General features: G+C 34.3%; 1 long non-coding RNA gene across 1 annotated transcript in view; it reads right to left on the reverse strand.

Annotated features, from left to right (window-relative positions):
* The window catches only part of LOC129030077 (uncharacterized), a 1,381,814-nt gene that overhangs the window by 879,310 nt on the left and 477,529 nt on the right, over positions 1 to 24,975 (reverse strand). The window contains exon 5 of the long non-coding RNA XR_008500551.1: positions 10,218 to 10,276. This is a non-coding gene — a long non-coding RNA (uncharacterized LOC129030077). The remainder of the gene's footprint in view (positions 1 to 10,217; positions 10,277 to 24,975) is intronic.

Consider the following 24,975-nt stretch of genomic DNA (forward strand, 5'->3'; position numbering starts at 1 on the left):
TTTAAACAAATATAAGACAGTTAATAATGTAAAAGGATCTACTGCACTTTTAAAATTGCATGTTAAATAGCAAAATTAAATAGATAAACAGTGAAAATTGTATGTTTCATTCTCAAAATTAAGGTCATATTGAGCATTTTTAACCTAGGGGTAGCTATTAAATATATGCCTAATAATTATCCAATTTGGAAATAAAGATGTAGATTACAACATACAAGAAGGACATTTTATTGGAAATTTATTTTTCCATAATATGAGCATGAAAGAAAGTGAAACACATATTACCTAAACATAATTAACATTTCTAAATGCATGAATAAATGGAAAAATTAAGCTTGGTATCTGGAAGTGCTACAAATTATGTAATTGGAAAGAAAATCAAAATGTTATCTAGGCTATGATTATGTTAAAAATTTTTACCTTTAACCATATGAGGTAGAACCATATTCATAAAACCAATGGTCAGCCATACTAATCATTGCATAGCTTATTTGGGCTGGGTAATTCTTTTTAATAATAACATTGTTTAAATTTTTAAAAAGGTAAAATTCCAGTTTAGTTTAATCCAAAGCATAGGTATAAGCCTAAGCAAAATTCAGTAATAAGTATAATTAACCCTAACAATATACATAACTATTATAAAGTATACTACTAAAGAGTACTCTCCACAGCCACATAAAACAATTGACAATGGTGTCTTTTATAAGACTTGGAATTTTCTTTACAAAAATTGCTTGGAGAATGACTACTCATTTACAATGGCTAAAATCCAAAATGACTACTCAGAATGGTTAAAATCCAAAAATCTGGCAATATTAATTCCCGGTGACGAGTAATAGGAACACTCAATCATTGGTGGTGGGAATAAAAAATTGGTAGGGCCACTTTGGCAGACAGTTTGGCAGCTTTTTACCATGCTAAATGTAGTTTTACCATGTGATTCAGTAATCTCACTCCTACATATTTACTCATGTGATTTTAAAATGTATGTCTACACAGAAACCTGCTCATTAATGTTTATAGCAGATTCATAATCACCCCAAGCTGAAAACAATCAAGATATCCTTCAATAAATGAGTGGATAAACAAACTGCTACATATATACATACATATATATACACACACACACAATATAATATTATTTAGCCATAGAAAATGAGTTATTAAGCTAGGGAAAGACATGGACAAATCTGAAATGCATATTGTTAAATAGAAGAAGCCAGTCTGATAAAGCCACACACTCTACAATTCCAAATATATGACATTCTGGAAAAGGTAAACTATAAACATGGTAAAAAGATCAGTGATTTCCAAGAAAGGATGAAAGTTGAATAGGTGAAGCACAGGCAATTCTTTAGGGCAGTGAACCATGCTGTATGACATTATAATGATAGATACATGACACTATGCATTTGCCAAGACCCATAGAACTTTTTAGCATAGAGTCAACCTTAATTGTACATATTTTTAAGAAATCATTTAGGACTTCAAGGGATCCAAGGATGGAATGCAATATGTAAAAAAAGAAAACTTACTTATAAATGCATGAAATAACCTCAGAGGAGTTAGAATAATATGTTAATATAAATAATTTTAGAAATGAGTGAATTTGGTATGATGAAAGGCAAAAGAAGCTGTATGTGTGCACTGTACTCTACTTAATACAGATATTTCCCATTTGGGTACAGGTTAATGATTTTGATACCACTATAGATGTATAACCGAGTTGAACAATTAAGTAAATGAATGACACGTGGTGGGAGCCAGATTTTATACTATCAGAGTGAAAAGTTACAGATAAGGAAGACAAGAAAGCCAGAATGACTCATGTGTTCATGGATTACAGTTGGAGAGATCAGTGTAAAATCGTGTTTAGCTTTATATAGGTACATACGGTTACATACAGAATACTGATAGAAATGTAAGTATATGCAAGTTAGCATATTTTTCTTTGCCTGTCAACTTAAAGGGCCTGGAAGTAATGACGCTCTGGTATCTATGCACATACCTAACACCTAGATCTTGTTTTGTAATGCCATTCTAGAAAAAAGAAACCAAGACACTTTGGAGAGATTGTTGAATCTAAGTCTGGGGAAGGAAATATATAAGATGAGATGAATGTGTAGTAACGGTGGTAAGTAAAAATGTTTTCCAAAAAAAATGGAAGTATGTTAAAATGACCCAGGAATCAACTATAAGACCTAGCAATGGCCAAAGTTGGAAAACTTTGAGCTAAATAAATATGAAATTATAACCCAAACTTATAAAAACCTATGATTCCATACTGATATAAATAAATGTAGAAGAGCCAAATCGTCCATGCAGAGCTTCCAGAATTTATATAGAAGCTCTACCCTGGAGAAAACGGAGCATGGCACTTCATTTCTTCTTTTTTTATAATTTAATTTAAAGTTCTGGGATACATGTGCAAGACATGCAGGTTTGTTACATAGGTAATGTGTTCTTAATATGGCTGCATATAGTGAGTACCACATGGAAAGGCAAAAAAATAAAAATAACTCTACAGTGGAGAAAAATGGTAAACACTACCCCAGTAAATGTTAATATTAACAGAAAGTCACGTTGAGACAATGTAACTTTGATATATTGGAAATGGCACTTTACCTCTGTTGTTTTCCTCCCTGGAATACATAATCTCAGTATAGTTATGAGAACAACATCAGATAAATGCCAACTGAGTAACACTTTACAAAATGGCTGATTACTGCTTCTCAAAATTGTCAAGGTTATCAGAAACAAGAAAATTCTGAGAAACTATCACAGCCAAGATGAACCTGAGAAGATATGAAGACTAAATGCAATTTGACACCCTGGATGAAATTCTACAACAGTTTCTAAAAGCAAGAAACATATTTATCACTTATTTGTATAAACAAAATTAATCAAGAATTGATTATCACCAGGATGAGAGTAGCTTTCCCAATAAAAAGTTGCAATATTTTGCCCAATTTTCGGCATGGAGTCAGTTTTCAGATGTACAATCCACTGACTGATTTGGAGGTCAAATTCTATGATCACAAACTACAATATTGTGACCAGAGTATTCAGTAGTGGTTCACAGGAACATTCTACCCACATAACCATGTAATGGGTAAAGGGAGTGCCAATATATTCTGAGAATTATTAAATATAGGGGCTCGATTGAAATTGATATTCAAAGAACCAAATCACCAATTACTTTCGCCATTTTTTTGTTGTTTGTTTTTTTGAGGCAGAGTCTCACTCCAATACCCAGGCTTGAGTGCAATGGCATGACCAAGGGTAACTACAGCCTTTGCTTCCCAGGGTTAGTGATGCTCCCACCTCAGCCTCCCAAGAAGCTGAGACTACAAGTGTGTACCACAATACCTGGCTAATTTTTTTTTAATTTTTATTTTGGTAGAGTCTCGGTTTCTCCGTGTTGCTCAGACTGGTTTCAAACTCCTGGGCTCAAGTGTTCCACCCACTTCAGTCTCCCAAAGTGCTGAGATTACAAGCATGAGCCAGCAGGCCCAAGCCTGCCATTGTTAAGATGAGGGCAGGTGGCAGCCAGATAATAAATGCGTTCTGGCCTGGGACCAGCTCATAATTAATTTACAAGATCCAGAGACCCATATACTAGTTCTTTTCTCAGTGTATAATTGGATTATACATTTTATACAATTAATGAATGATATAAAGTGTATAGCTAAATAATGATTAAATAATATTAATAATTCTACAAATTTGTAATTGGAGTCTATAAACTGGCTAGTTAGCAGAACACTTGCACTGGTTGCTTAATCTGTGGGTTAAGACGAAAACATACATGTACAAAGAATGAATAAAACCTTCCCAAATATGCTTAAAAACATTCATCAACCCATCCAAGAAAATAAATCTAAACAGGAAAAATGCAAAGAGATCTCCACCTAGACACAAACAAGTAAAGTGGTTGAAAAATAGAGAAATATTTTGCAAGCAAAAGGATGAAAATGATGAATCACCTACAGTAGAACAATACAAGTAACAGGTGACGTCTCATCAGATAAGATGGCAATAGAAAGGCAGTGAAATGTTATATTTGCAAGGTTAAAGAAAACAAACAAAAACCTGTCAACAAAGAATTTTATGACCAGCAAAATGCTTGTTCAAAAATAAAGGTAAGGCCAGGTAAGGTGGCTCATGCCTGTAATCCCAGCACTTTGGGAGGCCGAGGCGGACAAATCACGAGGTTAGGAGTTCAAGACCAGCCTGACCAACATGGTAAAACCCTGTCTCTACTAAAATTACAAAAAATTAGCGGGCACAGTGGCAGGCGCCTGTAATCCCAGCTACTCGGGAGGCTGAGGCAGGAGAATCGCTTGAACCCGGGAGGTGGAGGTTGTGGTGAGCCGGGATCATGCCACTGCACTCCAGCGTGGGCAACAGAATGAGTCTCAGTCTCAAAATAAATAAATAAAATAAATAAATCATAAACAAAGGTGAAATAAAGACACTCCTATATAAACACAAATTAAAATTAAAATTAAATAAAATTTATCAATAGAAGACTTGATTTCTATGAAATAACATAGCAAATCCTTTAGTCTAAAAGGAAGTAACACCAAATGGTAACTTAAAAACACGTAGGACAAAATTAAGACAACCAGAAAAAGTAAATATGTCATAAAAATAAAAGTTTCCGTTGTCTTTAAATTGTTTAAAAGACATATATTTATATAAAACAGTAATTACAATACTTTACTTTTGGGTTTATCGCCTACATAGACATAATATATATGACAATAACAACACAAAGAATGAATAAGAAAAATTAACTTTATTGGAATACGGTTCCTACATTTAACCAGAATTAAGTTAACATTAATCTGATGCATGCTATTATAAATGTTAAGATGTATATTTCAACCTCAGATATTAATATTTGAAAAATAAATTAGCAGAGGAATTAAATTTGTACCCTAAAATATTTAATAAAAAAGGAAGTAGTGGAAGTAGAAGAGAGAAACAGGTTATGAGACATATAAAAATCATACAACAAAATGACAGATACAAATATATCAATAATAACATTAAATATAAATGGACTAAACATACTAATGAAATGGCAAAATACTTAGAATAAACAAAATAAAATCTATTTACATCTACAAGACACACACTTTAATGCCATAGTTTGAGAATAAATGTATAGTAAAAGATATAGAATGCAAAGAGTATTTTCTGCTTTGAATATAGCCACTCTGCCTCTTTTAAAAGAGGCAGAGTGGCTATATTCAAAGCAGAAAAAAAGCCTAAGAACTATAACTTGAGACAAAAAAAACAAAAAACAAAAGGTCAATACATCAGAAAGATATTTTAAGACTACCTGAATCAAAAAGTGATAGAAGTGAAAGGACAAATAGAAAATTCAATAATATTAGTTGGAGAGTTCATATAGTAGTAGCAGTATCAGTAACAGAGCAACTAGACAAAAATTCAGCAAAAATATAGATAATTTGAACAGTATTAAAAAGATATGAGCAGTAGTGTTAGGCAGCTTGATCTTTTATGGCATATTCCACCAAATGTCAGGAGAATTCACATTCCTTCCAAGTTCAAAGGGAACACATTTCAGGATAGACCATATACTGGATCACAAAGCAACATAACAAATTTAAAGTGATTAAAATGATACAAAGTGTATTTTCCAATGGCAAAAAGATTAAATTTGAAAGCTACAGAGAAAACGTAAGGGAAATAACCAAACACTAAGAAAGGAAACATGATGATTGTGGTTAACCAATAACACAAATAAGAAAAAGGAAAATAGAAAATATGCTGAAAAAAAGGAAAATAAAGTTATAAGATTAAAACTGATGAGAAACCACTAAAACTGTACATGGAAAGAAATCTGTCATTTGTAAAATGTGTCATAAAAAACAAATAGTTTCAAATCAATCATCTAATTTTCCACTTTAATAAACCAGAAAATGGAGAGCAAACTAAACCTGAATCTAGCAGAAGAAATGAAATAATAAAGTGAAAATTAATAAAATAGGAAAAACACTTCAAAAAATTAATGAAAACAAAAGTTGGTTTTTCAGAAATGATTAATAAAATTAACAAATATTTAGCTAGTCTGAATAAAAAAAAAGAGGGAGAAGGCACAGATCACTAAAATCTGGAATTAAAAGAGACATTACAACTAACCCTTCCAAAATTAAAAACATTAAAAAGGAATACTATGAACAACTCTATGCCCACAAATTGTGTAACTTAAATGGATATGTTTCTACAAAGATGCAAATTACCAAAAGTGACTGAAAAAATCAGATGTTAAAATAAATATATAACAAACACTGTAATCTAATGAAATATCTTCCAACAAAGAAAAGTCAGGCTCAGACCCAGATGGCCACACTGGTAAATACTAAAAATATTATTCCCCTTGAAAACCAGCACAAGGCAAGGATGTCCTCTCTCACCACTCCTATTCAAAGTAGTACTGGAAGTCCTAGCCAGAGTAATCAGGCAAGAGAAAGAAACAGAGGGCACCCAAATAAGAAGAAAGAAAGTCAAACTATCTCTATTTGCAGATGATATGACTCTGCATCTAAAAAACAAACAACCCCATTAAAAAGTGGACAAAGGACATGAACAGGCACTTTTCAAAAGACATACATGTGGCCAACAAACATATGAAAAAAACTCAGTATCACTGATCATTAGAGAAACGCAAATGAAAGCCACAATTAGATACCATCTCACAATAGTCAGAATGGCTACTATTAAAAAATTTTTAAAAAGCGATGCTGGTGGGGCTGCAGAAAAAATGGAACACTTATACACTGTTGGGAGGAGTGTAAATTAGTTTAACCATTGTGTAAAGGAAAACAGTATGGCAATTCCTCAAAGAGCTAAAAGCAGAACTACCATTCAACCCAACAATCCCATTACTGGGTATATACCCAGAAAAATATAAATCATTCTACCATAAAGACACATGCATGTGAATGTTCATTGCAGCCCTATTCACAATAGCAAAAGACATGAAATCAACCTAAATGCCCATCAAAGACAGATTAGATAAAGAAGATGTGGTACATACACACCATGGAATACTATGCAGCCATAAAAAGAATGAGATCATATCTTTTGCAGGAACATAGATGGAGCTGGATGGAGGCCATTATCCTCAGCAAACTAATACAGGAACAGAAAACCAAATAGCATATGTTCTCACTTATAAGTGGGAGCTAATTGATGAGAATTTATGAACACAAAGGAAACAACAGACACTGGGGTCTTCTTGAGGCTGGAGGGTAGGAGGAGGGAGAAGAGTACAAAAGATAACTATGAGGCACTGGGCTTAATTCCTGCGTGATGAAATAATCTGTCCAACAAACCCCTGTGACATGAGTTTACCTATGTAACAAACTCAAAAGTACCCCCAAATCCAAAAGAAAAGTTAAAAAAAAAAGTTTTAAATCAAGACCTATCAAGTAGATAATTTCAAAAGAATATTTACTGTTTGTTTTTTGTTTCTAAAGACCATAAAACTCTAATAATACTTAATAAAACAAAAGAATTGTGTTGCTAACAAAAAAAAATGAAATGCTGAAAAGAAAATGCTAACCCTTAACAAACCTCAAAAAATAGAGGAGAGAACACATCCCAAATCACTCTTTGAGGCTGGATTCTCCGATGCCAAAGCACACAAAAACATCACAAGAAAAGAAAAATACATAATGTCCTAATAAGCAAATGTTCTTAAAATATTTGCAAACTGAATTCAGTAATATTTAAAAAGGATTACACACCATCATCATTTGGGATTTCTACAAAAACGCAAGACTATATTAGCATCCAAAAAATGAATCTGTGTAATACATAATATTAATAATGGAAGAAAAGCATACAGTATCATCTCAGTAGATTCAGAAACTGTATTTGACATAGCCAACATCTATTTCTGATAAAATGCTTAGCCAATTAGAAACAGATGAGAATTTTCTCAAACTATTAAAAGACACCCAACAAGAAAACCTACAATCAATATCATACTTAATGGTGAAAGACTGAAAGATGTCCACTTTCACTGTATCTATTCGATAGTGTACAAGAATTTCTAGCTAGTACTTTCTTTCAAAAGAAAGAATCAAAACTATGTATTATGTGTATTAATTCATGTGTCATAATACTCTATGTAGAAAATTCTGAGGAAATCACAAACACATACCTATTAGATTTGATAAACACATTTAATATGGTCACAGGTAATAAAATCAATATGCAAAAATCAATTATATTTTTATATACTTACAATGAATATTCTGCAAACATAATTTTTTAAAATTCCATTCACAAAAACAACAAAATACTAGTCAGGAATTAATTTAAAAAATGCAACCCTTGTCCAATGAAAAACTATAAAAGATTGCTAGGAAGACTGTTCAACGATCTAAATGAATTGGTAAAAATCCCATGTTCATAGATTGAAAGATTCAATAATTCTTATGATGCTAACTCTCCCCAAATTGATCTATTGATTCAAAAAAGTATCCATGAACTTATCAGATATTTTGGGTAGAAATTGACACGCCTATTATTAAAATTATTATGTAAATATAATAGCTTTAAAATAGTCAAAATAATTTTTAAAAAGAACAAAGTTGGAAATCATAGGATACCTGACTTCTAAACTTTCAAAGTACAGTAATAAAGACAATGTAATCATGATGTACATACAGATAAGCATATAGACTAACTGGACCAAATTCATAGTTTGGAAATAAACTCTTAATTTGGTTATTTTTAGTAAAGAATCAAAGATAATTAAATGATGAGAGAATGGGCTTTTCAAGAAATAGTAATAGAACAACTTAGTATTCCTATGCAAAAACAACAGAAAAAAATAGAGAACTTAGCAACTTACCCCACACTATACACAAAAATTAAATCAAAATGGGTCATAGATGTAAATACTGTATAAGAACTAATATTATAAAACTTCCAGAGAAAACCTAGAAGATAATCTTTATGGCCTTTGGATAGGCAAAAATCTCTTGGCTACAGTACAAAAATATGATTTATTAAAAACATTATATTATTGAACTTCACGAACATTAGAAACTTTTATACTTGAAACACACCATAAAATGAAATACAAGCCATATTTGAGAGTCATATATCTGATAAAGGACTTACATCTAGAATATATCAATATTTTCAAATCAATATTTAAAAGACAAAAATTCCAAGTAAACAAGTCGAAATATTTGAATAGACATTTTACCAAAGAACACATATGAATGCCTAATATGCACATGAAAAGATGCTCAATATCACTAGTAATTAGGGAAATGTAATTGAAGAACACAATGAGATACCACCGCACACACAGTAATGGCTATAATTAAAAAGACATAAAATGAGTGTTGGCAAGGAAGTGGAAAAATTGGAACCCTCACACATTGCTGGTGGGAATAAAAATGGTTCAGCTACTTTGGGAAAGAGTTTGGCAGTTTCTTCAGAAAAAAAGTACATCTACCATATGGCCCTACCTTTCCACTCCTAGGTATTTACTCAATAAAAATAAAAGCATATGTCCATGCAAAGACTTGTATATGAATGTTCACACTAGCGTTATTCATAACAGCCCCAAACTGGAAGCAACCCAAATGTGTATCAACCAGTAAATGAGTAAACAAAATGTGTTGTATTCATACCACATTTGCCAGATACGAAGGACTGTATATGGTACAATATTTACATGAAATGTCTAGAAATGGCAAAGCTATAGGACAGAAAGTGGATAATTGTCTAGGACTGGCTATGGGAATAAGAATGGACTAAAAATGGACAGGAAGAAATTATTATGTTAATGAAAATGCTTAATATTGGATTGTAGTGATGGCTGCAAAGCTTCATCAATTTACCAAAAATCATTTAAATGTAAATTTACAGTGTCCGAGTATATGGCATGTGAGTGTTACCTAAGCTATATAAGGTAGATATCACATTTTGGCAGAACATGGCAGAAATTAGTGCCCCTCTCAAAGATTTATAAAGGCAGCCCTATTTATTTTTCTGTCTAATTCACCAATCTCACAACTATATACTGTACGCACCACTCATTCTTCAGGATGAATTTACCTGTTGTAGGTGGATAAATGGTCCCTCAAACATGTCTCTGTTACATGGAAAAGAGGACGTAAATTTGCCAATGGAATTAAGGTTGCTACTCAACTGACCTTGATATGGGATGATTATCCTGGATTATTCAGGTAGGCTCAATGTAATCACAAGGTGTCTAATAAAGTAAAAAAGGAGAAAGAAGCGTCAGAGTTAAAGCTATGCAGCATGAGAAAAATTAGATTGGCCATTACTGCTGCCTTGGAAGAAGTAAGGAGGCCAGAAGCAAAGGTATGATGGTGGTCTCTAAAAGCTGAAAAAGGAAGAAAGAAAATGAATTCTTCCCTAGAATCTCCAGTGAAAAACCCTCTTGACACTTAATTTTAGCCCAGTGAAACCAATCTTGGACTTTTGACCTTCAGAGCTTTAACATAATAAGTGTGTGTTGTTTTAAGCCACGAAGTGGTAATTTGTTACAGCAGCAACAGAAAACGAATATAGCACCCAGCCTCTAGCTGCTGGAAATACTGGCTACTGATGAGTCATAAATATGTCTCTCACTGGAAATTGTCCTCAACTACAAGGAATTGACTAGTCTTGTAGGTTTTTCTTCCTCTCAGGGGATGCAATGACTAGTTGATATGGGGTTACAAAGACCTAAGTTGAAGGTAAATTACAGGTAAGCTTCTTAGTCTGCCCAGTCTTACCTTCATTTTCTTAAAATTGAATATCCTGAGGTCCTTTCCTAATAAACCTTCTGCATGCAAGTCTTCCTTTTAGAGTCTATTTCCTATGATACATATTGATTAATGCAAACTCAGCAGAAAGAGTCTATGCCTCTTCACAGACAGCTACACATAAATCTTTGTGTCTCAAAGTTTAGAAGTTTTAAAAACTCTAACTCTTTAAAGTTTTTCCATAATATTTCTATTCTCAGATCTTCCTTAAGATAGCATATTTTGATTAATACCTACATTCCCAGGGTCACAATACTGTTAATGCAAACTGATTTTGCTAACTTGGGCTTTTAAAGAAGTTTTTGTTTATTTAACACAGTGGTTTTGGTAGGTGAGGTTGAAATTCAACACACGTGTAGGAAAACAACTTAAAACTGTTCTCCACTGACAATGTCCTCCCAACAACACATTGTAAAAAGGACTATATTTTAAATATTAACTTCATGGTTGCCTATAATATATGGAGCCATGAACAACAAAGGCCTAACTACATGTTTTTTTGCTTTGAAAATATCATTTATTAATTGTTCAATATTAAGTTGTGATTTCATTGTTATGGTTTATTTCTAATTTGGTATTGAGGGCTGTCTCTTGAAAGTGGTGAGAAGCCAAGACATCCCCTCTTTATGAGAGTCCAGACGAAAGGGGTAGTAGGTAGGGGAGTTAGGTTTTGGTGTGTGTCTCAGGTAAGAAACAATGAGAAAGTAAAATCGAAACGCATAAAACAGAAGAAATGTATTACTCACAGGTCCTAAAGATGTTAGGGGCACTGATGAAAGTCTATGGGAAACCTGGAGGAGGCACAGAGGTCAACTGGTGGGGGAGGGAGAGAAGAGGAGTCTTTCCTTCAGGGGTTGTGGATTGGCTAGTTTACAGAAAACACACAGTAAGAGAAGAACTTATTTACAAGACTCTGGTGTTTGACTATTAGGTTTTATCATGTTCAACAACTGTGAGTGTGTGGGGTTTGGGTCAGTGGAATGAGGCTGTATTTCAAACGACTATACAGGGAGAGGAAGTTTTAGCTAGGCCAAAGGTGATGAGGTAAACTGACTTTCAAAGGACTTAGGTCAGGCTTTAAAATTAATGTCAGGACAGCAACTATATGAAACAAATTTATGACAAAGTCTATGTGGGTGACTTCTACAGAATTGACTTCTGTTATGCCTTAGTTTTTGAGTGACACCAGTCTAATTAATTGCTGTTCATGACTCATAGCTATCACAGATACTGGGTTTCACATGAATCAACAGTTAATAAAATTCACAGGTATTGCAAAGAGGCCATGAATCTGAGAAGCTCTATTAGTTTTGCTTAGTTTCCCCCTTTGTGAAATATGGATAACTTGAAAAGCACTACCTATATTCATCTTTTCGCTTTTTCTTATTTACTGAACTTTCATTGAGTATAATCAGAGAATCTTGCCATGTATTTGGCAAAAAGTACATCTTTATTACTGAGCTACTTGTTCAGATGATTTAAATTTAGGACCAAAAGAGACTCTAGAATGATTCCTATGTGTCAGGTAATCTGTTGGGAGAAAAAAATAATCTCAGTGATCTGATTCTATATCTAAGGAAGAGACGCCTTAAGAGTTTACATGGCCAGGCACAGTGGCTCACTCCTGTAATCCCAGCACTTTGGGAGGCCAAGGTGGGCAGACCACGAGGTCATGGAGCTGGAGACCAGCCAGACCAACATGGTGAAATCCCACCTCTAAAAATACAAAAATTAGCCTGGCATGGTGATGTGTGCCTGTAATCCCAGCTACTTGGGAGGCTGAGGCAGGAGAATCGCTTGAACCCAGGACACTGAGGTTGCAGTGAGCTGAGATTGTGCCACTGCACTCAAGCCTGGGTGACAGAGTGAGACTCCATCGCAAAAAAAAAAAAAAAGAAAGAAAGAAAAAAGAGTTTACATGACCCCCAAGGATACACAGCTAGTGGTACTGAGCCCTTAAAATGAGAAGAACAAGACGGAAGGGAAATCAGGGAGATTCAAAGTATGAGGAAGATTTGACCTACTCTTCTTGGCTTGAAGATAGAGTGGGTTGTGTCAAAAGCATGAGAAGAACATGAATTCTAGAACAACCATTGATTTAGGGAAAAATCCCACACTCCAGATGAGAACCACAGCATTTGTTGACATTTTGATTTTAGCCATCTGAGACCTTGATCCACCATGCTATGTTGGACTTCAGAACTATGAAAACAGACATCATAAACAGATTTTGTTATAAATAGCTAAGTTTGTGGTAATTTGTTGCACAGCAAAAGAAAAGGAAAATTTGTTTATTCTGTCATTTCCACTGCATGAACCATGAGTAAAACATTTTTTCTTGGTGTTTCCTTCTTTCTAAAATCATAGATTGGGTCATCTAGAAACATGGAAGAAAGAAACACTGCCTGAAAGATACTAAAATGCAGGTGCATAAAAGTAGAATGGACTTGGAAAACTGCTTTTACATTTTGATTTGGTCACTTACTGGCTCTATGATCTTAAGCAAGCCTATTTTTATTTTCTTTAAGTCTTACATTTCATGGCTGACAAAAAGAGAAAATAACAACTCTAATTATTTCTTAGAGTTGTTGTGGAGATAAATAGAAAAAAAGTCTTTTTGAAGGCAAAATGCACATGATATCCAAACTGAAAAGCAGAATTCTAAATGGGGAGCTGGGAAGAGGAATGGAAGAGCTAAATATGTTTTTTCTGCTATAGTCTTTGCCAGAATCTTAACAGTAATAGTAGAATAGGATCCTCCCACTCCAGATATCTATATATACCATTTCTTATGAGAGTCTGATTCTAGCCTGAAAAAAATTGGGCCTGTCTTAGCCCACTTTCACTAATGAGAACTATATTCAGTAAACTGTTTTCTATTTTCAACATACTCTAAAGAATATGTAAAAAGCTCTGTCTGATATCAAGGTCCACTTCTTCATTGCTAAGGAATGGTTGGAAGCCAGGTGAAATGTCTGCTGATTACATATAACCCCAAATACTGTTCATTTATAACTCACACCCTTTGTTCTAGAAGATATTAGGACATGGTTTTTAACGGTGTAAGCTCTGTACTTGTTAGTAAAGGTACAGTTCCTTATCCCGGCCCCTGTAAGTTAACTCCACCCTAGATAAGGAATTTAACTTTTTATAATCTATAAAATGGGTATGGTAATAGTCCCTGAAATAGTCAGGGTTCTCATATATATATATATATATATACACACACACACATACACATACATACACACACACATATATATACACACACATATATGTATACACACACACACACACACAAAGGAATTGGCGTACACAATTGTGGGTGGCCTAGGCAAGTATAAGTTCCAGAGGGGCAAAAGCTCTCAGGCATGGGCTGTAACTGCTATCCAAAAGCAGAAATTCTTCATCAAGACAGCCGCAGCTCTTCTATTAAGAACTTTCTACTGATTGATTCAGGGCCAACAAAATTATCTAGAATAATCTTTTTATTTAACGTCAACTGTCTCACATCTACATAATACGTTCATAGCAACAGTTAGTGTTTGGTTGAATAACTGAGGGCTGTAGACTAGACAAGGTGACAAATCAAAAGACCATCACAGCACCCAAATCATGGGCTTCTTCGAGGCATCAAAAGGGATCTATGCAAATAAAGTGTGTGTGTGTAATGGATGCCTAATATATTTTATATGCTCAAAAATTCTAATTATATGTTGTCATTATTGCCTGTTAACAATTGGAAAGGTATCAATTTTTATAAACTACTACACCATTACGCCCTTCCAAAATAAGGTGTTTTTCTGAATTTTCACTTCTAAAACAGTAAAATACAGCAGCATCTAACGGCTATATTTTGATGTTTTATTTGCCAATAGGAAGAGCAATTCTAAACCACTTTTGATGGAAAAAGTAATTAGGAAAACAATCCCTTATTTCCTTGGTACCATGACACTTCTCTGATGATATTACCGTCAAATACTCCTTGTGAAGTACTAAATTAGGATATGTTGGTTTGAATATCTCATGTGCAAAATCAAAAAGGCTTCTTAAGTGTTATTGATGGGCCAAAAATTATGATTATATATATTCATATAATTCTGAGTACCATTATAACGAATTGTTGAATATGTTGTCCCTATACTTGTCAGTTATTATAGCTTTCCTTTTTTTTTTTTTTTTTTTGAGCCGGAGTCTCACACTGTCTCCAGGCTGGAGGGCAGTGGCACCATCTTGGCTCAGTGTAACCTCCACCTCCCAGGTTCAAGTGATTCTCCTGCCTCAGCCTCCCGAGTAGCTGGGACTACAGGTGCACGCCACCACGCCCAGCTAATTTTTGTATTTTTAGTAGAGACGGGGTTTCACCATGTTGACCAGATGGTCTCAATCTCTTGACCTCATGATCTGCCTGCCTCGGCCTCCCAAAGTGCTGGGATTACAGACATGAGCCACTGCGCCTGACAAACTTTCCGTGTATTTTTGACACTTGGAGTACTGTTATTGATTACACTATCTTTTCAGAATTGTTCAGTATACTACTTATTTCTGGAAAATTCCCAAAATCTAGTCAAGTCATCTACTGTATTGCATCTCAAACTATTCACCATTTTATTTTAAATACCAAGCCACTGTGGACGAATACACCTTTAAATCACAAAAATAAAAAAGTATTATTGGGAAAATAAAAACTGAAAATGCAAAGATCAATAACTTTTCACATACCCAATTTTTTAATAAATTCACTAGACAGTGCAATGTTTCAATAAATATAACAAAAATGAGAAAAAAGAAAAAATATGTAAAATTTGCATGCTGTTTATTAAAAGTATCCATAGAGGAAATTAATATAGATAATTGCTATTAAACTTATAATTTTTGTCATTAGAAAATTCTAACTTCAAGATAGGTTATAGGTAAAATAATGATTTCCATATTAAATGTCTGTTCTCACAGTTTCAATGAATACCCCGTATATCAATATTTAAAATGCGTAACCTGACAAATATCCAGATTGGATTGATGACTATGCTCAGTGGATGATCTATATCAAAATTTTTCTATATTTTGTTTCAAAAAGAATCACAGTAGAGAAACCAATCTCAAAGGGACAAGTGGATGGAAATGGAGTAAAAGATTTTAAAGCAATTTCGGCATGCTCAGGATATTCACATCTATTAACCGAAATGCAAGTGATGCTGCTTTCTGAAAATACCTTCAATTCTTCACCAGTAGTCAGTTCTAAAAATTTAAATTATCTTTTCATGAAACAAATGGATTCCACATTTAATACACTTCTGGGTTAAAGCTGGTAAATAAATATCACACACATATGCATGATTAACATCCAGCTCACTCCACATGCAACTTGAATGATCTATACCTTGTTCAATGAGGTGAGCCCTATAATCAGACATTTAGAATGTGGAGGTAATGTCAAATGCCTAAAAACATGGCTCAATACTCCTCAGTTTGTCTTTATCTCCTTGTGGAGTGGTAATAAACAGTTCACAAACTGGCACCAGTGTGGGGCCACACCTTTCACACTAGCATTGCTTTATTCCAAATTTTGCTGTATTATTTGTAGAAGACAGTGGAGATTATAAGCAGCCTAACCTCTTAGCTACATTTGAGTAAATATTTTCAGATTTCTTAGGTTTGAATCAACACGTTTGCTCTCAAATAATTTGTATTATTAGGTTTTGTTTGCTTGCATGTGTGTTTGTGTGTGTGTGTGAGAGACAGTTTGCTGTGTGCCTCCCAAAACTTGTATAAAATTATCAGTTTGTGACTTGTTATATATATGACTGATTTCTATTACCTTCATCGTGCAGAACCAAAATATATCCTAACAACATGTAAAATTAAGAAGCATATGATGTAATGTTTCTATTATTAGCTGTTTAAGGTTTTAGTAACAATTCCTGGTGTCATTTGTACATTTAAATTAAGTCAAACCTACATATTACGTTCATTTCTTTTTCACATGTTAAATCTTATTTCCATGTTTGTAGCAAAATATATGTGACTCAGTATTTTCATATAGGAAAAATTTTAATCATATCAAAATTTGGTTTAGTTAAGACTCAAAAGCCTGTGGTATTTGAATACTGAATAATGAATTACCAAGTTAAAATGACTTCAAATAAATATAAAATCAAGGTGCTAAATTGAAACACTAAATTATAAGCAGTGATTTGCATTGTAAAACATCCCCAAAACAATATCATATGAAGTGAATTTGTGTAGTGAGTTATGTAGTAACCCCTAAAATACATAGGTCCACCTGGAACCGCAGAATGTGATTTTTTAAATAAAGATCTTTGCTGATATAATTAGGGTAAGGATCTTGAGAAAAGGTCATTCTAAATTAGATTAGTCCTTAAATACAGTGGGTTTCCTTATAAGAGACAAAAAAGGAGAAACTGAGACACAGTTAGAAAGGTCATGTGAAGATGAAGGCAGGGATTGGAATGAGGCCTCTGCAATGCTGGGGAAGAGCAAGATTGTCTGTAGTCATCAGAAGCAGAAGAGATGCCTGAAATATTCCTCCACAGAGCCTCCAAAAGGAGCTAATTCACCAACATTTCAGTTTTGGACTTCTGACCTCTTGAACTATGAGAGAATTAAAATATCTAGTGTTTAAAGTCATAAAATGTATGATAATTTGCTACAGCAACCCTAACGAACTAATACAGTGTGATATATAGTATTATTAACCCTATATTTTTCCCCTCCTTGTATGCATACACACTTTGTCATGTTACTTTTCACTAAACAGAGAGTCTCTTTCTTTGCCCCTTGATTTTGGGCTTGGCCATCTGACTTGTTGTGCTAACAGAATGAGGCAGATGTCACAGTGAACCATTTCTAAGTCCAGGCCTTCAGAGTCCTTGTATGTTCCTGCTTTTTTTTTTTTTTTCTTAAGTTGGTCAGGTCTGGAAAAAGAAGGTGCTTAGGCCAGCCCACTGGCCTGGGAGAATGATGAAAAACACATGGAACAGCACTGCTATGGTCAAGCCCAGTCTCAATCAGCTGGCTCCTAGCTAACATGGAGATTAACAATAGGTAATTGCAGTTTTAAGTCACTATATTTCAATAATGTTTTTTATACAGCAACTGTTTACTAATACACTGAGGAAATGTATCACTTTTTAATAACAAAATATTTGTTAAGAACTATTCCAAGTTAATAACTAATACTTAATTTCTTATTTGGAGGAGATTTAATCAGCTGGTATAAAAATGGCCAAGAAAAAAAAGTAAAATAACTTTTTTTTCCTCCAGATTAGCAGGTCTTAGGTATCATATCATGTGATCTTTTAAAAATTAACATGAACTGGAACTTGGTATTCTTAACTTATCTATCATATGTGCTTATGTCAAGGGCATGATGATGTTTTATGATGTTCAGAAAAATCTACATCTGGTCACATTGCTCTCTTACTCTAAATGGTTCAGTTCATAAGGTAAACAGGTGAATTGCAAGCTACCTAACAAGGCTTATCATGGCCTGGCCTCCGCTTATTGACCTGGAGCAGACACCTTTGTGCCCCATATCATATCCCCTTAGCGCATCTGTGATCTCAGCTGCAGCTGCTAAGGACAGTTTATGTAAACACCAATTCATCTCATGATAGCAGCATCCAATATCAAGTGGACACAGCAAGTCTTTCACTTGCTTTCCAGCCTAGTGCCTCTCTTCCTACGGTAGAAGTTGTTGCCAGGCTGGCAGGGCTTCTAGGTGCACCCTGGAAATATGAGGGAGTTAGTACCTCAGGACAACCTCAGTTGATAGAGGTTGAATGCATATAGGTAAACGCTGTAGCTTCCTTTCCTGCAGGAAGATAATTCTGGGTGGTGTTATTTACCATTCTCAGGGGGGCTGGTTAAATGGACCCCACTGTAAAAAGGAGTAACCTTGATAATTTAGTCATACATTACCTTTTCCTTCTTGCCTGTTATCCTTCCTGTCCTTTCATCTTTGCTTCCTGGGATCATCTCCACAGAAATTGTCTGTGTCCAAGTCCCTGGCTCAGGCTCTGCTTTAGAGAAAATCAAATAAAGACCTCCCCCCATCTTATCTCTCACATCTCTTCTCCCTTTCCCTTTACTCATTTTTCATCATACTGAGCTTTAGTACTTAGAGTTCCAAATAAGTTCTCTCACTCACATACTCTACTTTACACTTATTACTTATGTGACTACCTGGAACACTTTCCCTAAAACCTTATCTTCTGTACGTATCTTATCTCAATCAGTTTTGCTTACTCTTCAAGTTCTAGCTTAGGCGCCACCTCTTCCATGATGTTTTTCGAAAGAAACCAAGTGTCCTTAAGTGCTACCATATGTGAATTCATATATCAACGTACTGATCACCTTGAATAACAAAAAAAATTTTGTCTTACTCTTTTAGTCCCTACCAGCTGTTAAACCTATCACTATTTTAAGAAAGGGTAGGGAAATTTGCTCTCAAGTGCATCAAGCAGTAAGAACACCATATGTGTGATGTTAGGAATCTTCTGTTGAAAAAACATTTACAGACATTTATCAGCACTGTACTCAGATACATTTGTTTCTTAAGCCATGTTTACTGACAGCCTTGTTTTTATCTTCATTTGCTATGAAGATGTCTAAGTATAAACTTATGTTTCTGGATCAAACCTAGCAAAGGGAAAAATTTATTATTTCATTCATTCATTCTTTCAACAAGTAGTTACGTTCATTTTGTGTGTCAGGCACTTTAATAAGCATTGTTAAATAAGACATTGCCCATACCATTAAAAGCCCAGTAGGGAGATTCAGGTGATGAAGTAAGTCCAAGGATTTAACTGTATAAATATTCCTTAGAAGAAGGGAAAGCTTTTGAGTCCAGACATAACCTAAGATAAGGCATAATAATGATGATTAAGATTTATTGAGAACTTAATCCTTTCACAGCACACAGCCAAGAGGAATATTTCAAATGTTGACAACAACCCTTCGGTCTAAATAGTTATTATCCACACTGTATTGAATAGAAATTTGTAGCAAAGACAAACTAAAGCAATGTGCCCAAAGTAGAACAAAACTAAGAGTTTAGGTGAGAATTCTAATCTAGGTTTTCTGGAACTGCAATTCATGTGCTTGGATAGCATACTTCAGTTGTCCAGGTATTATATAATAAATTACCAAAGTGTTCAGGTGAATGATGGAGTAGGCAAGATTTAATTCAGAAAGAAATTATTGGTAGATTAGTTGATAATTGATACACTGGTACAATTATGTTTTTCTTTCAAAGTGGAGTTTTTTCAAAGTAGGAGTCAGAAAACTTGCCAAAGCAACTATTTTGAGTAAATTCACACATGCAATCTGGAATTTTTTAAAGTGTTGTAACTCAGAAGAGTATTTTTAAAACTCACAAATGCCATTGCATGATAGAGAAATATTATATGTTTCCAAGGGAAATCATTGTTTTAACAGAGGCTATTCATTTGATCTTTCTGATTTGCTGCTATAGTGGATGTTGACGTAAAATGCCAGATTTTCATTATTTTTCTTGCCTTCAGATAAAGAAAGCCATGCTGCCCAGGATTGTGCCTCCTACTTGGGGGCAGGCCATATGCAAAGGCTGCTTGATGTGAGAATAGAAAGGCCAGGACGTCTTGCCTCAACATCTCTCCAGGGTCATCTCAGTTCCCAAGTTCTTTGTAGCATTGATTGAGATCTTTGGTGTGACTGAATCCCAACTCCTCCTTCTGGCCAATTTTTCTTTAATAGCTCTCCTGTTAAAAATACTCTCTGATCACCTTTCTATGTAAAAATCTGTGTATCAGGGTTTGAAACATAACTGTACCCTACTTATAAGCTAACAACTTAGTCTTACTATAAATGCTGGAAAAAGACACAAGACTTCTGGTTCAGAGGCAGATGGTGTTATCAATCATGGTACAGTAAGAAGCATGAGAATAAAATTATCAGTTCTACCCATTCCTCTAAAGTCTAACAGTGGCAAAATGAAGGGCCCAAAGAGATGTCTGCACATATGTACATTACCTTACAAAGGAGGAACAATAAACTTGGGAAATATAACAGGAAGTGAGAAAGCCTGCCCTGTGTCATGGAGGGAAATATTTTGCCATGCCTCAAGATTACTCACTGTATATATAATCCTGAGAAATGGCTTCTATAAAGAGTAGTTGGGGCTCTACACTCTTGGCACATGTAACAAGAACTTATAGGATCACTCAGGGCTAATGATAAATTTCTTCCCCCAACACTCTGTATGAGAATTTGCTTCACAGGGAAGCCAATCTATGATTTAAAAATTCACTGTAGAATGGACGAATCTACACAGTTTCATGTCCTATTCTTTATTATTTGCTATTCTCATCAGGTAACATGTAGCATATATAATAAATATGATGAACTGCTAAGTATGTAGCTTATATGATAAATACTATGGACTAATAAGGATTGCCTTAATGATCATATTATACAGCCGTTCTAGAAGCAAATGTGTATTTATTTAGCCATTATTTAGTTATTATTAATAATCAGATAATATGTTTTATTAATCTATATCCCAAGGTAAACTTTAGTTTTATATATATATACACAATATATATTATGTAATATATATTTTATATATAACTAGTTATATACATAACTAAAGTTTGTATATACTTCATATAAAGTTATATATAAAGTTATATATGGTTATATATAAACTTTAGTTTTATATATGTAACTATATTTATAAAATATATATAAGTTTATAAAATATATAAAGTTATACATAACTATAGTTATAAATATATATATAAAACTAAAGTTTACCTGGGAAAATGGATAAATAACCCATTATATCATCTGATTAATGACTAAAAAAATTACTGCGTAGTTACTATATAAAGTAAAATATAGGATTTACATCTGGATTTAAGTTTGAAAAAAGGGAAAAAGCAGTTTCCTTTGCTATACCAATTAATTTCTCAATTTAGGTGAAAGCTTTCATAATGTCACTGTTGTGGAAATTTTTAAAATGTGAATTATAGCTGGAAGAAATGATAAAACTCAATGGAAAGAGAATAAACGAAGGAGAGTAGAGTATAAGGTAAAAGCAGAATAAAGCCTTCTGGAATACTTTTAAAAAGTTCTTCTAAAGTAGTTAAAATAATTAACATAATTGATGTTACTTTACATGTTTTCAATTCCCAGGTATTTGCCTACATGCTTTCTATAAATTAAATTGAACACTTGGTTATGACAAGAATTTTCTTGTCATACTTATGACAAGAATTTTCTTATCTGAAGAAAGAGAAGAAAAACTTGTAAGCTTTGTTTTTGTCTGGAAATACCAACTTCTACTTCCCAAATCAAATAAATAAATAAATCCATACATATATTGAAAGATAATTAGATATCATTATTGTAAAAAACACTTCAAAAATATTCTTGAATTTTTAAATGTATTTTCTTAAACTACATGGCTCTTAAATTCTTTCAAAATACTTTTGTGAGAGAATTATTGCTGAATCTAAAGACTGATTTTCATTAAAGAAGAAATGTTGTGATATTATAAAGGAGTCAAAAAAATTAAGAGGAAATATGTAGCAGATTATTGGTTAGGATTTCTCAGCTAGAGAAAGTGTTCATGGAAAAAATTATTTCACTTGAAAGAAGGAACAAATAAAGGTTGGAATAGAGGCAATGGACAGCTTTACTATACATACCCTCATATTAATTATTAAATTTACTTTCTTTTTTATCTTAAGAGGCAGATCTGCTACTCATAAAAACCTTTTGTAGAAGAAACACTATAATTTTACACTTTGGTTTTGACACAATTCAATAATACAAGAAGTAATTTGGGTTGGAAAGGGCTTGCATTTTGTAATGAGTTAAAATTGAGACCAAAGCTCTATCTAGTGTGTTAGTGTGAATTGGTGATATAAAGTTTCAGGATGGGTTTTAGATACAGGCAGTATAAAATGAGCCTGACACACTGTGACCAAATAACTTCTGTGATTCATGGAATTCCTCTACAATAGAAGGTGGGGTGAGACTTTGTTGTTGTTGCCAGAACTGGCTAGCAAGGTCTAGAGCTCTGACATTTGATAGACATGCGACAATAATTGGATGCAGAACCCCTTCTAGAACCCACTCAGAGATGAAAGGCCCATCTCTACCACAGTCAAATAACATTCCATTCTCAGTTCCTTTAGGAAGGGCTCTGGAGCTCTCTGCTCTTATTGTCTGCCTATCCTCTTGAGTAAAATCTTCTAGAGTGATACCTCCCCACATGGAGAGCACTGGGTAAGTGTCATAGTCTCTGGTTTTCTCAGCTTACTCTCATTATGTTGAGGTTTTGCCCTCTGAGCAAGCAGGAGCAAAGGCACCTCAGGCAACAAAATTCTCAGCCTGCCATGTCTAGGGTAGATCCTCTATCCTATGGGGAATGGTTTGAGCAAGAGAGCCCATAAACTCTCAGCCACACTGATTAGGAATTTAGCTGCTGGGCGCGGTGGCTTACGCCTGTAATCCCAGCACTTTGGGAAGCCGAGGCAGGTGGATCACGAGGTCAGAAGATCGAGACCATCCTGGCTAACACGGTGAAACCCCGTCTCTACTAAAAATGCAAAAAAACTAGCCGGGCATGGTGGCGGGTGCCTGTAGTCCCAGCTACTCGGGAGGCTGAGGCAGAATGGCATGAACCAGGGAGGCAGAGCTTGCAGTGAGCTGACATCGTGCCACTGCACTCCAGCCTGGGCAACAGAGCAAGACTCTGTCTCAAAAAAAAAAAAAAAAAGAAAAGAAATTTAGTCTTTGCAACTTGAATGGTGGAGTAGAGAAATTCTGGTAACTTGCCCCTTGTCTTGAAATACTGTATCTTTTGACTAGGAACTGATGGGACAGGGAACCCTGTTTTCTTAGTCACACTTCCCAAACTGAAGCTTCTCTCAATCATCACGTGGGGATGAGGATAGGAACATGAAAGAGAGGGAGCAGGTCGTGACCAAGTTCTTTGACTTTCATTGTTCTTACCAATATTTAGAAGATTTTCTAAAATAGGTATTTATTAATTTTCTGTTTTTTTCTTAGGTCTAATTTCAGAGACTTTAAAATGGTCATCTGTTTAAATAATTTTTGCCAGTCATCAACAGCATTGCATTGGGATTGGCTCTGCAGAACTCCTCACGCTGCCATTCCTGACATCCGAAGTTGATCAGGGCATTTTCTTAATAAAGTTATTAGAACAGATTCCAAGTTCTGAGTAATAGTTGAGACATCAAATGCATCAACAAACAAGAACTAAGCCAATCAATTCAAAGCAAATTATAGCTTCTCAAAAACTTCAAAAATGCCTTCTACTCAGTCCAACAGACAGTTTTGTGTGAGTCAATGTAAGATGTTACCGAATATATTTGGCCTAAAATTGTAATATTAGTCATGTCCCGCCTCAAATGCTAGCTTCCCTTAATAGACTATTGTCTATAATTTACGAATTTGCTCTATAATTATCAACCAATTAAAAAATATAGAGAAGGCAAGATGGCACCAGAGGTGATTGTGATACATATTTGGGGACTGGGGAGTACAAAGTCATTCAGACAGTAAGGGTAGCACAAAGACTAATACAGAAGTTTATCCTTTCTGCATGTTCATTCTTTGCTGTCATATTCTTATCTGGAACTTGAGATTTGAGTAGATGATCTCCAGGTCAGCTGGAATTCTCACACCCTTCGATTCTATAAGATAATAGTCTGACATCTAAGTGATAATGTTGAGGAGAAAGTTGGAGATAAGGGATTAGAAGCTGGCTGAGAGTTCAGAAGTAGAGATTTATACTAAAGACTGATTATTATTGATCTTGTATTTTAAAAAATGAGAAACAAGAATAGGTTTGCTTTTTGTAGAAGGACAAATGAAAGAAGAAATCCCCAGAAGGAAAGACAGAGACAGAAAGAAAAACAGGACATTTTAAAGCCTTTGATCTTAAAAGTAAAAATGTCAAGAAGAAAATATGATCAATAAGGTAAACAGACAAAAATATCTACAACGTATTTGGGAAAAAAAGATTTACTTTTCACCTGTCAGTTTTGTAAAGTGTGTAATAATAGTTTGGAAAAAGTGGTGAAGATAGTAGCAAGTTTGTGTAAAA

This window comes from Pongo pygmaeus, chromosome 12 (assembly GCF_028885625.2).
Source record: "Pongo pygmaeus isolate AG05252 chromosome 12, NHGRI_mPonPyg2-v2.0_pri, whole genome shotgun sequence".
NCBI classification, from domain to species: domain Eukaryota; kingdom Metazoa; phylum Chordata; class Mammalia; order Primates; family Hominidae; genus Pongo; species Pongo pygmaeus.